At 45.7% G+C, this 18504-nt stretch overlaps 1 protein-coding gene across 1 annotated transcript in view; it reads right to left on the reverse strand.

Annotated features, from left to right (window-relative positions):
- The window catches only part of kif26ba (kinesin family member 26Ba), a 114386-nt gene that overhangs the window by 72130 nt on the left and 23752 nt on the right, over nt 1-18504 (reverse strand). The gene's annotated exons all lie outside the window — the stretch shown is intronic.

An 18504-nucleotide genomic window follows, 5' to 3' on the forward strand; every position in this document is an offset into this window, starting at 1 on the left:
CTGTTGGCTTGGGGAATGGAGGGCTTTGCCTGGATTCACTCAAAGGCTCATGGGAAAGACACACGAGGCAGGACACGCACAATTAAAAACAACCCGTGCACCACGTGTAACCTAGAGCTGGAGGAGCAGAACCCGTCTTTATGGGGTTTTGTTAACGCTCCAGAAAAAAAAGCTGATGTGGTCTAGTGTTCCTGTTTAATGACACTGTCCTGGGGATATTTTCAAACCCTTAATAAATTCCTGCCTGGCCTTAATGTCTCTCGACATCCCTGCTGCAACAGGAAGCAAGGCAATTTAAGGGTCCGGTATCTCAGTGTGCTGTTGTAAATGTAGTATATTGGCATTTGCAAACCAGAAAAGGCATTAGCCTCTCCCAGTGCCTCGCTCCACAGAAACTCAAATACTTATCGGTGAGATCATTTGCGCAGAACTCGCTGATGTACTCTACTGCAGCTTGAAAACAGGCTGAAAGAATCCATCTTCAGGTAGATTAGCCGAGGAATTAAAACGGTCAGAATTAGAATGGCGCTGACAGACTCTGCCCGCCACTTCAAAACGGTCTGGAAAACTTTCCTTCCAGTGGTTTAGCCAGCGAATTTTGACGAGAATTTTGACAAGAGATCGTTTTTGGCGGCTGTGCGGCGACAAAAGTTTTGCTGTGTGTTGTTTTGTTTGCTTCTCTGTTTGGGCAGAGATGAGAAATGATTGATTGAAGCAGTGCTCTCTGACACAGATGAGAAGGGGTTTAGCGCACAGCCAGCGCTTTGCAGCAGATTTTCCCCCAGCGAATGAGCAGATTTGATGCATGGCAGGGTATCACAGACAGCCCTCCAACCAAACCCACAGCCTCCAGCTACAGCTCTGATCCGCTCAAAGGAGCAGCATGAAAACAAATCAATGACACACACACAAATGCACACGTACACACACACGCACGTGCATGCATTATCACTCTCTCTCTCACACACACACACATACACATACACATACACATTCTCACTCTCTCTCTCTCACACACACACACACACACACACACAGACACACACACACACACACACACACACACATGCACATACACACACACACACATTCTCACTCTCTTTCTCTCTCTCTCTCACACACACACACATACACACACACACTCTCTCACTCTATCTCTTACACACACATACCAACAAACGCACACTCACTTTCACACGCGAATACACACACACATACACACGCACTCTCTCTCTCTCTCTCACACACACACACACACACATCAACACTCACACACAGTTACTCTTATAATTTTGATCCCACTTTGGACAGTTTTCCCAGGTTTAGCATTTAAACACATAGATAGTGTAACTTAAATAAAGGTAAGCAGGAGCAACTGTTTCGGGTTTTGCCCCATGCCCTCATGGCACTGATCAGCCCGGCAAGTGAAGAACCCAAAAGTGGACTGGGTGGCTGAGCTTACCCTTGCCCCTCTCCACCTCCTCCTCCTCCTGCTGAAAGCTGGGGGGGCACAGGGCACTTGTCCAGGTAATCAAGGCTCCGCCCCCCAGGCAAAGAGAAGGGGTCTGTTCATATTAAAACCACACATTCCTGCTGTCGCTGTAAATTCCCGGACCCAGCCTTCCCTGGAAGCAGCCCATAATAGTACCCTTTCTCTGCTCGTTTCAGACCAATCGATCACCCTCGGCAACCACCACCGCTGCCCAGCTGAGGAATGGTGGCTTACAACAGAAGCAGTGTACGATGTACCAATTAATGCATAACCAATATTCTTTACCTTCTAATGCCATTTTCACTCAGGAGTAAGAGGCACAGTGCTGTGTGCGCACTTTAGTTATTTCTCATCACTCTGTTATTATTGTTTCTGTTATTATTATTATTATTATTATTATTACTAATCTAAGTATATTCACTGTGAGATACGGCAGGAGATAATTTTCAGTTTCTGTTTCCTGGCTCTGTTTTAATATATATGTTATTTGAAAATTTACTGTTTTTTTATCTTGTTATTCTGTGTTTGGTGAACAAATGGGCAACAGAGTGAGGTTTCAGTGTGTTAAACGTGACCACAGTTCTCCTAACCGTGTTCTTCCCCCAACAAGCCCTTAGTATTGCCAGCTACAGCCTTTCCAAACACAGGGCTTTCCGAAACGTAGTCTCCTTGCTTGGGGGGGGGGGGGGGGGGGGCAACACACACTGCCTACCTTCCCACCTTCATGGCAAGAAATAAGAGGACCAGGAGCCAGAGTTGGAGCAAGGGCTGTAATCATTACATTTCATTATGGTCATTTAGCAGATGCTCTTACCCAGAGCAACTTACAGATGTGACAATTTTACATGTTACGCAATTATACAGCTGGACGTTTACGGAGGCAATTGCAGGCTAAGTACCTTGCCTAAGGGTACAACAACAGTGCCACGGGGTATTGCACCAGCAAACTTTCGGTTACGAGCCCCTATCCTTCCCACTATGCTACACTGCTGTCCAAATCGCATGGGAAATGTACCCATTGTCTTAAAAGACTAATTCATATGACTCAATTAGTGATTATACATCTGATTGACAAAGATGTATTCTGACAAGACATTGACGCACACAGACGTAGCTCAATCTGATTTATTCCCCTGAGGGCTCAATGTGAAACATAAATAAGAATATTTACTTCACAAACCCAGGAAGCTCACTGATGCGTTCCAGGGCCGCTGCAGAGTCTGTCAGCTCAGGTCACACTTTGAGTTCCAGATGAACAACCTGACCCCAAACCCCTACCTTCCTAACGTGAAAAACAACTGCTTACTGCCTTGAACTCTGTTGCTAGTGTTATAGGTAGGCCATATCACTATTGGCAATGCATATCTGAATATATACAGGTGTCTGCCATTCTCGTGTTCATCACAGCTACTGAGCAGTCTCAGTCCAGTCTGGTAACACGCTAACAAAAGTCTTGAATAATGGAGAGGTTATAGCCTGTTCTCTGTAGTTGCTGTTACTCTGTATGAAGACTCACTGTCTCAGCTTACAGATTGTTTCCCAGAGAGCTGCTTAGGCGTGATTTCCTTTCTCTATGCAACCCTTTAGTCTGTATTGGAAATATCGACTCACTGCCACTCAAACTCCTTAAGCACATCTGCTCTGGCTTCACCTCACAAAACAAGAAAATCTCTCTAATAAACACACCTTTAACGAGCAGAACTACAAGCTTTAAAGTGAAGATTTAAAAATAGGTACAGTAAGTAGAGTTAGCAAACCTTTCCCTGAGAAAGTCCAGATGTTTGGAGGTGCGTCATGCAGATATTTACTCAAGGCATGCAAAATTTAGCACCATAACCAGGATACATGCATTTCAACAGATGACCAATTAAAGGTGTAATCTGAGCAATCTAATCAGGCAACAGGCTCCAGTGCTGTCTAATCTTTTCAGGAACATCATATTTAAATCACATTTGACTTTTTCTTTTTTGGTGACATGGTTTCAGGATGCAGAATTAGTGACGTCAATATATCTATTATGCTATGGAGTACATATAAAATAAAATATATAAAATATCTACTGTGCATTTAATTCATATAATGCAATATATAATGAGTATGCACTTGCTTAAAGTGGTGTAAGGGATTTACCTGTACGTTAAGTAGCTCAGCAAAAACACATTATTTCAGTGTCTTTCATCTTATGTTTAGTCCTATCCAATTATCCAATGTGTGTGTTTGTGTATGAGTGTGTGTCCAGGTATGTGTGTGTCGTCTCTGTGTGTGTTTTTGCATGCATGCGTGTGCGCGGCAGCATTAAGAAATGCAGTTAATCCTATGCTTCTTCCAACAGAAATAAATTGAATGAGATCCGGAATGCGCAATAATTAGATAACCTTCAGCGCTGATATAAACAGCATGTCTCGTCTGCTCTTTGCCAAACCAGTGAACTTTAACAGACCCCAGGTGACCGCTGAGCTCAGGGCTGTTTTGAGGGGGCATTTCAGCTCTGTGTGCTCATAACCATAGACAGAAAAATATTTATACTTCATTATCATTGATGAAATGGCACATGTCAAAACAGACGTCATTACATAAGGGAAAGGGAAAAACACATTCATTACTGCCTTTTTATGTATAATGCTGGCAAACAAGAACATACTGTCACTTTCCCTGAGCCACGTCATTATTTCAGTAAATTAGGACCATCTTACCAAGACAATAGGAGGAGTTGTCTGCCATCTGAAATCATCAAGTTGTGCTGCCATTAAAGGTCATCCATAATACAAGTAACACACTGCTCATTACTAAGTGTAGTCCTTTCGTGTAACAAAGCTGTGAATATTTAATAGCTCACACATGCAAATGAATGTACACACGCAGTCCCTGCTAGGTCAAGGAAGCCTGCTTGCAGCCTTGCTAATTGCTACAGTAATTGTGACTGAGAGAAAAGAAATTGAATGAGAATTTGAATAATGTGTGACTTCCGCTCTGTGTACACATAAAATCATATGCACACACACAATATTCGATTCTATATTCAGCACACGCTGTAGACACCTGTGTTTAACACAGAGCCTTTTCGCAATACACAGGTCATTAAGCATCCTAATAAAAGCCCTCACTTCAGCGTTAAAAACATGGCCACCTTCTCTTTTCCCATTACAGAGGACTGGTTTCAAGTCTCTTCCCATCGAGAGGAAAAACTGCAGACCAGTAGTCAGGAGGGCTTCTCACAGGCTGTAATCTCTGTCTGCAGACAGGCCTTACTGAGGGCAGCCCACTGTAAAGAATCATTCATGGCACGGGCTGTTCTGGAGAACGCATTTCAGCATGATCTCAGCAACATCTGCAAAACCCGACGTGCATTACAGCATCGGTGCATCGGCTCTGCATTTTACTCAAAACTTGCCTGTTGTTCATTGTAACAATCACTTAGTCATTGCTTGCTTACTTACTGTTGCCTATTGTTTAGTGTAACTACAAATTGCCCTCTGTTATTAATTGCTTTTCCGTTTTTTTAATGTGTTCAGTCTCGTTTGTACACCCAAGTTAGCTTAGAACAGTGTTGATTGTAGATGGGCCTTGTTCCTTGTCTTTGTTTCAACATGGGCTTTATCCCATGTTCCATGGGCTTTAAGTAACCCAGCACCATTGATTGGATGGGCAATCAAATCACCTGTTGTTGCAGAGCTCAATCACCAGATGGATTAGTGGTGTCCCTCAAACCCTCGGGATTACAGACCTCGAGATATTGCTGCCCTTGGACTTCAGTGCAGAACTGATTAGATCCTGACTGCTGCTGTATCAGATGTGGACCCGAGAGAGGGGAAGGGTGAAAGTATCATTTTTCTTCCCTCTCATAATCTCAGATTGTGTCCTCATGCCTGCTGAGTAATGAGGCTCTGCCCAGCTAGTGGCCTCTCCTTAATTGGAAGCGTTCATGTGCAAAGGGATACTTCTGTATGGTGAGCCGCGCCTCCCCTGCTTTCAATATCAAAGCAAACAAACATCATTCGGATGTTCTCCAGCGCCCCTGGTCTCCATTACCCCTGAAAGTCAATCCCGCCATTATTAAAATATTCCAGGGGGAGAACTGGTTATTATTGAGCCGGTTATGGAAGCACTTAAGATATTAATGTTCCTTGCAGCTGCCGCGGCCGAATCAATTAACACCTCGCTGCAACGGGAAGTCCCGCTCGGCCAAACAAGCTGGGGGTGAAGGGGGAGCGGGGAGGCAGGGGTCAAAGGTCAAACACTACAAAGCCGCTACTGAAACCAGACTACTCTGACACGTTCCAGAGCAGCTACGTTCACGCGGTGGTCCCTGGGTGTAAATGCACCACGGCTGTGCTGTGAATTCTGTTTCTGGGGACGGCTTATTGTTTTTGAGAGGGAGACGCAGATTGGCCAGTGTGCTGCTACCATTTGTGTAATGCTTTGCAATTGAAAGAGGCCCTACTCAGATTCTCAGATACTCTCTTATGAATTTCAAAATACTGTTTATATACCATGTGTAACTGAGGTCCAAGTTCAGACATGATGTAGTCCCACTAAGGGGTAGCTTCACAGTGATGTGTGTGCATGACTGATGTCATCACCTGTTACCCAGGTTAAAAACTTTTTTTTCTGTATGAAAAAATCATACTAAAATCATAACACAAGGTTAACTGGCTCAAGAAAAAGCAATGGAATATTTTCCATGTATTGATTTAATGTATGGTTTAAAGAGTGAGGTCCTGGCTGAGGTATGCGCTTCAATGAAAGTATGAACTGGGTAGTAAGAAAAAGTGGTTTCACCTGGAAACTTGGCACGCTTGAAGAGAAACCTGGAAGATGAAATATTTATAGTGTATTTGGCTAAACTTTTAAATCATATGAATTACTGGAGTTTGTATTCCCTCTGAGCTTTATTTGTTCACAGAGTTAGGTTGAGGTCAGGATGACAGTCAAGTATAAACTGATGGTTGTTTTTTAGAACAAGACCATCATAAAAAGAAACAGCAACATTTTCCAGTTTTGATGCTGAAGGCGAGTGGGTGAGCTGGGAAAACTATATTACTTACTGAATCAAATGAATTGCATTTTCTGTTCATGGGTTGTACCTTTGGATTACAAATGGCCAGGGATTTTTTCCTCATTTCTTGTGAGGTTTCTTGATTTTCTATACCTTTTGTGTGAACAGGAATCTGAACAATTTTTATGTGGTTTCTGGGGACATTTGAATTTGAACTGAACTGGGAAGGTAAAACCAAATCTTTTGCTGCATGATGATTTAGTGTATATATTCTGTCTGACTTTGGTTGTCAATATTCATTGCAAAATCCTACTTATTTACATTGTTATGTCAATAAATGTATGCATTCATGAGACATTACTATTCAGACCATCTTTGAGTGAGCGGTTATCTTCAAAGAGTTCACAGAACCAGCTAGAAAGGACCAGCCTGATAAAAGACGAAGCCAGGTTTTCCTGATGTTCCCAAGGATCTGGTTCTGTGATTTAAACTTGGGAGCGACCGCGGTCTGAAGGAAAGTGAGGGAGGTAGGCTGAAGCAGGCCATTCTGCTCTATGCTGTCATTCAGGCGATAAGGATGAGAGAATGTTTGGTTGGAGGATATGGGCCGGCTTATAGCTGAAGCCATTCTCCGCCGAGCTCTGCAAATACAAGAAGCCTTTATGTATAAACCACTGTCGCGGAAATATCACTCCATGTCCACAAAAGCTGATTAGCAATTCTTCCCCTCTGTGTAAGCCCTGGTTAAAGAAAATATTTGCCCTGTATTCAGGTTTGCACCCTGATAAAGTGACATCTCCAACTGTGCCTTCGAAATCTGAGGGCCAATAGCTTAGCATAGCAGGTCCCAAACCGTGGATTGGGACATACTGTTGGGTCCTGAAAGTGGTGGAGCTGGGTCATGTGATACATGTTATACCCCACCATTAGACATTCATACCCATCAGACCAAGCACTACTCTGGCTGGTGCATGTGCCTTGTTAGTTAGTAAAACATGCTGACACAAAAATGTAGCTCGCTAAACATGTGTTACATGTGTTACATGTGAATGTGCTGTGTTTTAATGAGGGGGCCGGGCCACACGAAATGCATTCCCGCGATAAGTAGGTCGTGGATTTGAAAAGCAAGGGAACTGTTGAGAAAGAGCAGTCAGGGGATGTCAGCATTGTGTGTTCTCAGATCATCAGTCAATCACATTTTATTTGTTATAGCGCAATTTTACAATCAAGATTGTGCTGTCTATACAGCATAGTCCATTTTCCAGAGGGAATCAAAAAACCAGAAAACCCAGGCCAATTGGGAAAGAAAGTGTTCTGCAATCACTTTGCCCCATTTCTATGTGTGAATCATGGAATGGACCGTCACACCACTGATTTTGCTGTTCATTTCTGTTCAACGATTTCACATACATCATAATTCAGAGAGAAGAAAAACCATAGAAAACCATACATCAGAAAGGAATAAATACTCTTTCAAGCCTGATCTTTGGTATCTGGATTAGAGCACATCTCTCTCACACAATGGAGGATGGCAGGTTCTCAGCGGCACGAGGCCCATGTGAACGGATGCTGCCCAACACCCCCAAACCTCCACCCCTCAGCCGTGCTGGAGAATGTGTGCCTTCCACAATGTGAGAACTCTGGTGTGAAATCTTCCTTCCACACCAACCAGAAGCTCAGCAACAGCCCATATGCTTCATTCTCCCCTTCTGAGCCTCTTTCCTAACCAGCTGCCTCATCTCAGGGCTGGGGAGAGGCAAAAACCCAGCAGAGGACTTTCTAGCTTTAAGCACACAGAACTGCTTCCTGAAGTCCAAATCGAGTCTAACACTGTACGGTTGGCTCCCTTATAAACAGTAACTGTTCCCATCATTAGGAGATACTTTGAAATATGTGGGGAATTTTGGGAACTGGTCAGAGGAAAACCTGCGGCAGTGAAAGTTCTTTCTCTTCCCCTATCGAAATACATTTGGATTTCTATGCTTTGAGCGCAAGGGCTGAATATTAGCCGAGCACAGTTATATACAAGAAAGAAATCATTAATTCAACCTGTTCAGACACCATGTTCTAAAATGCAAGGTGGGGACAGCGGAGCTTGTGTTGAGTGGCCCATTCAGTTGTAGCCTACGCCATCATGAGTGATGCTATGTAGCTAGCATGTTCACGTGGTGCATTCAAATGCATTATTTACAATAAAACATTTATGTTATTAACATTGTCCTATGAGATGGTTGACAAAAACGTTTGCTAAATATGATTATAGTTATGAGTTATCAGCCATTTCATATGTGCAAATTAATGCTTACTGATTCCATTATTGAACATTCAAAGCAAACAAATCTCTCTGGGGGGTTCAGGTGCTCCCAAAACATTACAATCTCAGGCACTGAGCATCATGACGGGCCGTGTGTTTGTTATATTTTTAACATGCAAGTCTTGCTTTTTTTAATCAATGCAAGCTCAATTCTTTCTATTTGCTTTTGTGATGTCCAAACCTCGTTTGTGAGGAATAAAAGAAACACTTGTGTTTAGCTGCGAGCCAAAGTTAAGGACAAAAGTTGATTGAATCCAGGCCTCGGATGCCATTAAAGCTGTTCCAGCCTTTGATTCCGTTTCCAGGTTTTCCAGGCCAATCTGATATTGGTTAAAGCGCACCTTGGAGCATGAGGAACTCCACTATCTCCAATATCGGTGGTTTATTTGCACTGTGCATGCCATGTCAGCTCTCTCATTCCGGGGCTGGACAAACTGCCCACATCTCCACAAAAGAGGCTGTTCATAGCGGACGGTTGCACACTGCTCCCTCTTGACATCCCAAATCAACAAATCGGGCCCTCCGTCCAGGCCACACCCCTTCCATATGGCCTGGCCAATGGGTCCAAACGGCCTCAGGGTTGGCGGCCCGCCCTGTGCAGCTGGGCACTGACAAACCTCCATTGACGAGGCACACAGCCCCTCTAGTGTAACCCAACCACCGGCGTTTATTTGGCTTTGGGACGTCCCAGGCCAGCAGGGGCACGGTCGAGGTGAGCGTGCATAAATGAGTTGCCAATCAATCCCCCCCTTCTCTGTGCCCACAGATCAGAAACAACCGAATAAACCCCCCCCCCATCTGTGCCCCGAAAAATCACAGCCTGGGGCATTCAGGAATCTACCCCCTCCATACACACATACACCCACACACGCCTCATCCTTCACAACATGTTTCCCTTCCCTAGCTCCGAGCTAAATTCACCTTTTATTCTTCACTCCTTCATAGTCAGCCGAGCACTGCTGTGTCTCATGTGTTTATTCTGACTGATACACGCTCAGCGGGACTTAAAACCCCCCCAGTGATTCAGAGCCCGTCCAGCAACAAGTGATTACAAAAAACATTCGTGTATGACGAACCGTAACCATCTCCCCCCCCCAAGCGAGCTCTGTCTGGCATACAGATGAGTTTGGCGGGGGGGCAAACAAACATACCGCACATCGCTGTGTGAAAACAACCCCACCACGAGAGAAAAATTAAATCTAACAAGCCCGACACATTGCACACGGCCTGGCTCGGGACAGGGGCGCAGATTGATTCTGGATTGACGCAGCCCGGTCACGCAAGCAGTCCTCACCATTATGTGACGAGCTTCTGTCCGCTGCCTCTACCTCCGTTCCCCAGCAAAAAAAAAAGAACAAAAAACGTGATCGAGAGGAACAGGCCAGCAACCGGTGTAAGGGGAGAGGCGCACACGGTTGAGCGGGGGCAGGGAATGCGGAGAGAAGTCAAAAGCCGCCTTTGATGGGATCCAAAAAGGCTGGTTACATACGCACCGCTCACCGTCCGGCGTGTAATAAAACACGTCTGTTTGGCGTGTGTCTTGATCCAATTTCGACCCCAGCCAAGAGCGTAATAAAATCAACGTGCCGTCTAGGACCCCGTTGTTCGAAATTAGCCGAGGGTGCGTGTGTGTGTGTGTGTGCGTGCGTTTGCAAGGTTGGGGGGGGTGCATTTGCAAGGGCCGGGGGGGGGGGGGGGGTGCAAACAGGGGAAGAGGACAGAAAGGAAAGCAATGCTTTTCAAATTCAATAATTAAGTAGAAGGGGGGGGGCAAGATTGGCACATGGAACAAAGGCTTAAATGAACACGGGATTTACACAAAGATGTTTTTAATTGGAGAATTGACGCAGAACGCCAACCAGAGAAGACACTGGAACCCACACTCCACACAAGATCCGCTTATTTCCAAGCACCATTGCTTTTCACTTACGATCATCATTGCTGCGGGAACCCCTCGAAACTCACTTTCCTACCCCCCCCCACATCCACGCTCATGACATACGAGCCCCCCCCTCTGTTTAGCTCCTTCCTCCCTGTCTTGTAAACAGCTTTTACAATGTTAGACATGTTTACATGCTCTTCTCCTGATCTCGATGCTGTGTTTTACGAGCCCTCAGCCATGTAAACGGGAGCACCTGAGGATGCCGGCATGGGCTGTAACTTCCGGCTGTGGTTGAGTGCTGGGTACTTGCGACGTACCCAGTCAGATTCCATCTCACCATTGGATGACAGTAGAGGCTCCCTTTGAGATGTCCTGCGTGCACGCTGCAAGAATGTGCCTTTGGATGGGCTACTTAAATGACATCTTCCATGGGGGAAGTCTTCTATTACATGTGTAGTGCTATGGGCAGGTCTCACAGAATGAATCTCCTGTTACCTATAAATGCCCCATATAATAATATACAATATCTTTTATGTATATGAATAGCATGTAAGGGAATCATATGGGAAGAATCACATTCCACTCAGGATTCCAATTAAGGCTTTCATGCTGACAAAATGGTGTAAGAAAGATAATGTCACAGCAATGTGTCTGATTACATTATCCTACCGCAGGTGTAAGAGCACCTCTTGTACTGAGTGCTTGAGTGTACATATATCCTCAGGACACGGATTAGAGAAACTGAGACAACGACAATGATGACATGAGCTCTTGCCACCCCCATGGTTCGGGATCTAGCAGAAGTCTGAATTCATCTCCACCACTTTCCTTGACAGCCTGTCGAAGCCAGACCGTTCCCCTCCGAGTATGATATGACAAACACAAGATGAAAATGATCCTGTCTTCGGATCTGGTTCCCATTTAGCTAGGTCTGTGGACTGGGGAAGCATCTCTTTGTGTAACAGCCCATGTTGCCTGTGGACAGAAGCTGTTCAGCGTCTCATTGTTGACTCAAGGTCCTGGAAAGCCCTCAGGCATTGATGTAGTCCAGTTATTGCTACTCAATTCCAGTAAGTCTCTCCAGAGGGGGTAATGGTAAATCGGCCATTTTGGCCCAAAGGAGAGGACAGTGTAATCATAGGCTTACAGTAGCAGTAGCCTTCCTGTTTACACAGCTGGTTAATTTACACTTGAGTGTTTCAGCTGACCACATCAAGGCCATTTTGGCTGCCCAGATTGGTCCTCTTGTCCTTAGAACCTATGACCTCTGACCCCACAGCTACCTCTCTGAGATCCTGTAACTTGCCCATAAGTGCTGATCTACATTTTTTTTCATTCCATATGTCATTTAGCATTCAGCAGCTCTTATCGAAGCCACAACCTTTTGGTTATGAGCCCTACTCCTTAACCGCTATGCTACACTGTCGCCCCAGTCTAAGATCCAGTTCTGCTGTTTAGGTCATAATAGTAAAGGTAAGAATTGTGATTGAGTTCAATTAGTTAGGTAACGTATTTGTTTCAATGAGCAACATGTAAAAGCCTCTTCATTGTTCCCGCCCTTACAGCACCAAGACAGGAAGTGCTCTTCCGTTGTCATGGCGAAGCTTTACCAAGACAACGGTCATTTTCACACAAGCATGTTAACATGTTGTCATGACATTTCCGTAACAGGCTGTCGTTTTATGGGCTGTGGCCACCTGGGTTCCGGCAGAACCACTTGTCCTTTCATATCGCCTCCTTTTCTTGAAATACTTTCCACAATGGCAGAATTCTCTGACAGAATTGCAGAGCTGACCTTTGGAAATGGAGCCAGGCCTTTCAAATCAGATTTAGGCATTTCAAACTGGAATCAAATAGTTTCCACACCACACAATGCATTGTACAGCAGCTGCTGTAATACGAGTTAAACAGGCAGCAATGTCCAATTGTCCAATGGCCTGTAAAATGAGGGGTGGGGATAGAGAGAATTGACTAACACTCAGCTGCATTACACTGGAAGCAATAATTCCCTAATTGGAACTTGTATGGTCTATTTCTATGTTTGGTGCATAGCCTCCTTGGCACAGCAGCTACCATGTTGTTTCAGGACACCTTGCGCAAAAAAGTAGCGCGGACGTTCATTCTCCTGAGGGCTCACAGCTTGACTGAAGTGGTGAATGGGCAATCGTGAGAGATGGCTCTTCTGCAGCTGGGAGGCAGGAGATGAGAGGTGCTGTCCGTTCAGGTGACGCTGATGTGAAGTGACAAGTTGGGGGGGGGGGGGTTGTTTGGTTTCAGGTAAAGTGTCCAGAACTCATATGAGACCCGGAGCGATGCCTCCCGTAGGACCCAGGACCTTGGTTCTGCAGAACTCGGGTCAGGCTCCACTGGTCACACCGCTTTGAAAAACCCATGGGGGGGGGGGTGAAAAAATCCAACTGCCAAAATGGCTCCACTCTGCTCTCTGCCAACTGGAACCACCACCCCCCACCATCCCCCCCCCACCCCACCCCCTTCATCTCCTCGCCAGCAAATTGCCATAAATCCACGCTTTGCCAGCAGCAACGTGCATTCCCCCCCACCCCCCTTCCCTCCTCACCCCCACAGCAGAACAGAATAGGAAATAAGAGCTGGGAGCTGTACTGGGCTCTGACACAGGATGTGGAGCTGGGCACTTAGAGGGCTGAGAGTTGTGGTTTATCGTCCTGTAATAAGTTCCATCTGGCTGCCAGTGGAAGGCCGGGCTGCTCAGTAGGGCGTTTTGTGCTCTGTGGGCTGTAGGCAGCATGCAAATCAGAGAGATTCTCCTGTAGGTGCTCAGAAATCCGTATCAACATCCCCCACCTGATACGGATATCAGTGCTCTCCAACACTGCCCACCACAGACCAACGAACACACACACACAAACACTGAAACACCACTGCCCAGCACAAACCAACACACACACATACAAACGCTGAAGCACTACTGCCCAGCACACACTAATACACACACACACAGACAGAAACACCACTCCCCAACAAAAGCTAACACACAAACATTGAAACAACACTGCCCAGCACAAACCAACACACACACACACACACACAAACTCAAACATCACTCCACAACACTACTGGATTTCACCAGCATACACTAATGGTCACTGATACCTTCACCTCCACACTTCACACTCATGTCATTGACACACATTCTTTTGCACACAGACACTCTCACAACACATACACACAAATTGTTGAAGTTATAGAGAGAAATGGTAGTACCCTCCTGTTCGCTGCATGCACCACTGTGTGTCAACAGCAGGGATCACACGTGATTAAGAACAAGAGACAATTAACAGGCTCATTAACACTGCAGCAGTAAAAATATACACATGACAGAACTGAACAGAGATAGAAGGTGTATTTCATACTGTAACTGTGAGAACTCAGTATACAGATGGGTCAATGACTGTGACACCACAGCAAACCTATATCTGCTGGTTTAGGGCAGCAGTTAGCTTTGGATACAATTAAACAAGTAATATACTACACTGTGTAATATCGGCAGCAGAATTTCTCAGAAGGTCACGGCGCTGTCCAGGTGATCTCGAGCGGCGAGATCAGCACTAAAGTGCTTCCTGGCTCCGTTATCAAAGCACGGACAGGTGTCTCTCAGTGGGAGCACGCGCTCAGGTGGGCCGACACAGAGGGGAGAGGGCGGAATCAAAGCTCTGTATCCATAGCACCTGCTCACACTCCACAAAGGGAGATTAGCGTCACTGATCACGAGGCCGTGTGATACACCCCCCCCCCATTGGTGTTACCTAAATTTAGAGCGTTGCGCGGTTGTTAGCGGTGGCTGTGAGAACAGGGCCGTCGCGAGACCTAACAGCTTTACGCTCAGAACTGTTAAAATGATACAAAAAAGGGAGAATACAGTCATTTGAATCTCTCGGCTTTTCAAACTTAAATTAAAATTGGTGCTTGTCTTCCTGGAAGTCATAACACGCCTTGTTAGCATTCTGTTCAAATTAATATTCAGCTTCCAGGAAACCAAGAGAGGATATTTTGATAAAAATAAATAAATAAAAACATACACGAAAAATATGAAAACATTCAACTCGAGAGAGAACCACAATATCATATTTTGCTGATAACGAGGAGCAGGGCTCTGAGAGGAGACCGTCTCTCCTCTTCCCTCAGGAGTTCCCGCTCTCCCCCGTTACCCACAATGCACCGCTCCCGTGGCAGGAAACAGCGAGACTCCTGTATTCCCACTCGGCTGTAATTGATTAATGGCTCCGGGCTGACGGCGGCCAACTCGTACGGGGCCGGGCTTACGCGAGCCGCTGGCGGCGTGATGGATGAGCATCTCTGAGTGCTTTACGAGCACCGGCGTGAAACACCATCTCATTTACAACAGACTCGAACCAGGGCCGGAGTGTCGGCAGCACCTTGATTGTCCATGTGGTCGACATCAATTACTAAAAGCTGATTTACTGTAGTCTATCACAGCAAAGAAAAAAAACTCTCTCATCTACTCCAGTTCATTCCAGAGAGGAAGGTCTATCAAGGCCATAGATTATGGCTTACAGGCGACATTAACGCATAAACATTTTAACATCCGTAACATACGGCACCATCATTTGTCCTGTTCTGTTAACATGAAAGTAGTTTCATTTCAGTAACTGCACATTAATTACACTGTGCTCAAACTACAGGCTGTGGGGTGATCCCTCCCACAAGCAGCTGAAAATATTCTGAGTAAAATGCACTGAGTAACGTGAGAATGTGTTATCCACCAATTGCTGATTATTGTGGGGAAGCAGCTTGCCTCTGAAGAGAAATCCAAATTTCCTCAGAAAACATCCACCTGTAGTAATGGAGAACATGCAGAAATTGTCAGCTATGTAATTCCCTTAAGCATCTGTATTGTAATAAATATGTGTGTCCTTTCTGTGATGGCTGTTCCTGTTTGTATTTAAGTCATGTTTCCCCATCTGCTGGGTGTGCCTTGTGCTGTCGGCACTGGGTTACGCTAATGAGTTGGGTGGGGCTTGCATTGAGATGTAGGCTGGGCCTGAATGAGGTGTGTGAACAAGGCACGGTATAAGAACGCAAAAGCATATGAATGACAAAAGCAGACCACTCTGCCCAACAATGCTCATCATACCGCCTTCAGTCTATGTTTCACGGTGGGTGGGGCCTGCTTATCTGATTATGAGGTATATGGGGCCTGATTGTGAGGTAATGAGGTAATTATGAGGCCATCTTAGAAGGTGGGCTTAGCTAGACAGTGATCATGGGGGTAGGCCCTGACTGTGGATTGTGAGGCAGGCATATCCTGTCTATGAGGTAGGTCGTCTGAAGCAACACACACTCCACTCTTTTCTCAATGCTCAGGGGATGCAGGCCGAACCCCCCGAAAAGCCTGTCTGGACACGCTCGACTGCCTCCTGCTCTACATGTAGCTAATTAGGGGATACAATCGTACCTTTATTTCTGTCCAGCAGGGTGCTTGACTGTCTTTAGACTCTTTAGGTTTAATTTTTTTTCCATAATAAGTTTGCCCGAATTTTCAGTTCTCCCCGCTGTAACAGGATGTGCCTGAGCGCGTTACTGGTCGGTTGACTTTGCGGTTAATCGCCGTTTCCGCTGCCACATTACCCTAGACCTCAGACTCAAATAAGTAGCTGTTCTTCGCTGTATGCCGCAAAGCTGCTCACAAAGACCGGGTTTCATTTGGAAATAACCGTGCAAAAGTCCTGGCCAAAGAAAGTGTATCAAATAAAGATGGTTCACTCCTTACATCTTGCAATGCAGGATCTGTCGGCGTTCTTTAGATGGCCTAAAACTGCATTATCAGCAGCTCTTTGGTTCAGACGGTGAAATCGTTAGCCAGATCAGAGACAAATGCAGTGTGTGTCATCTCCAAAGTGATATGATTTGTGTCCAGTGTCAGATGGGTGTGCTGAATCCTTCCACCAAGAGTCAAGAAAACTGGAGAAGGCGATTGTAAGTATTGCCAACACAAGGGACGGACTCTCTCAGTGAGGGTTCTCAGATCAGCAAAATGACAAAAAGCACACTCAGACAAATACTCAGCATGCAGTACAGACTCATCATGCTGGCTCCTGCTGTGGACAGCAGTGGGATGTTGTGTTAAGGAGCAGGACTCATTACCAGAAAAGTTACCAGTTTGATTCACTTAACCCAAATTGCCTCTGTAAATACCCAGGTGTATAAACAGATACCGTGTAAGCTACATAATTCGCTCTGGATAAGCAAATGCAACATACAGTAATTCCATATGGATATTTTCACTGAAGATGTGATATTCCATAATGCTGAAAGTTGTCTTATCTTTCAGAGGGCTATTCAAATGACCATTTTACTAATGTGATGATTGCTATCCCATAACGATGCAATTTGTCTAATCTTTGAAAAGGCTATTTGACTGGTCATTTTACTCATGTGATGATCGCTGGCTATCGCTAAATGGGCTAATTGCTCAGCAGCTGTGTATAAATATACCTATTTAGATTATGGGGGGACACCCAGATAGAGAGTGTTTGAGCCAGTGTGTGTGGGTGGCAGCCCCTCATTCACGGCTGTCCATGCATTCTGATTTCAATGCCTGCGTTTTTGGGACTTTCCAGTGTGGTAAATGCGAGCGAGAATGCATTTTCAAACCTGCAAACGTCAGTGTCCTTTCACAGAGTCATCCATCGCCCCTGCGTTTGATTCGTCATGGCAACCGGCCGAGACTGAAGCACAAACCTGTGCTTTGCTGATAAGGAAACAGGACTCATCAGCACCTCTGCCCAGCGCCTACCCATCTGTTGATATGAGCACAGCATGCAGGTAAGGAACAGAATAATGCAATATATAGGTGCATATTATGGCGGGGTCAGAGTACTCTTCCCTTCTGTCTGGGCTGTTCTTTAAGTGAACCAGCAGACTAATGGGGTCCTAGGACTGTAGTCGACTGCTAAACTGCCCACATCTCAGCTCAGAGGCATTCCAGTGTGCTATACCACTGTGCATATGTCGCCACCACCGTCCACCAATCTGTGCCACTCTCTATCAATCGATACTGTCCGCTACCTGGCACTACTTTCCACCAGTCTATATCAGTGCCCCTACGTCTGTACCACTGGTCATCAGTCTACACCACAGCCCGCCAGTCTAAACCACTATCAAACTATCCAACATCACTGTCTGTTAGTCTACACCACTGTCATCACATCTACACATTATCTACCAGTCTATACCGGTCTATACATGCAGGAACGCATCTTCATTCAGTGATACACCAGTCTATTCTGTCCCTCGATCTACACTGCTATCCATTACCTTACACCACTGTCCATCGGTCTACACCACTATTGATCAGTCTCAATCATTTATTTAAGCTCCACCACCTCAGCATCACGGTAGCACAGCGCCCAGGTCTGCGTGAGTGTGGGGTAGTGTGCCACGCTCTCCCCTCTCTTTGACTGACAGGAGAGAGCTCTATTATGACTCTGACCAAACAGCCTGACTGCCCTTGTGTGTGTGTGTGTGTGTGTGTGTGTGTGGGGGGGGGGGGTTCCTGTGCTGTGAGCCCCACGGTCACAGAACGAATACAGGGCCCATTGATGAACCTGGTCTCTGTTGTTCACCACCCAGCAGGTCTGGCTTGAGGGGAGAGGGGAGGCTTTTGGGGGGGGATTGTTTGTGTTGCTGATTCTGTAACTGTGAATGGCAGGTTTCAGTCTCTGTGGACCCAGGAGCTCTATAAAGCCCACACCCCCTCCCCAAATGCCTTGCAGCCTTTACCCCCCCCTCCTCCTCTCCCCTTTCAACCTAATTTCACG

The sequence above is a fragment of the Megalops cyprinoides genome, chromosome 12, assembly GCF_013368585.1.
Source record: "Megalops cyprinoides isolate fMegCyp1 chromosome 12, fMegCyp1.pri, whole genome shotgun sequence".
Taxonomy (NCBI): Eukaryota; Metazoa; Chordata; class Actinopteri; order Elopiformes; family Megalopidae; genus Megalops; species Megalops cyprinoides.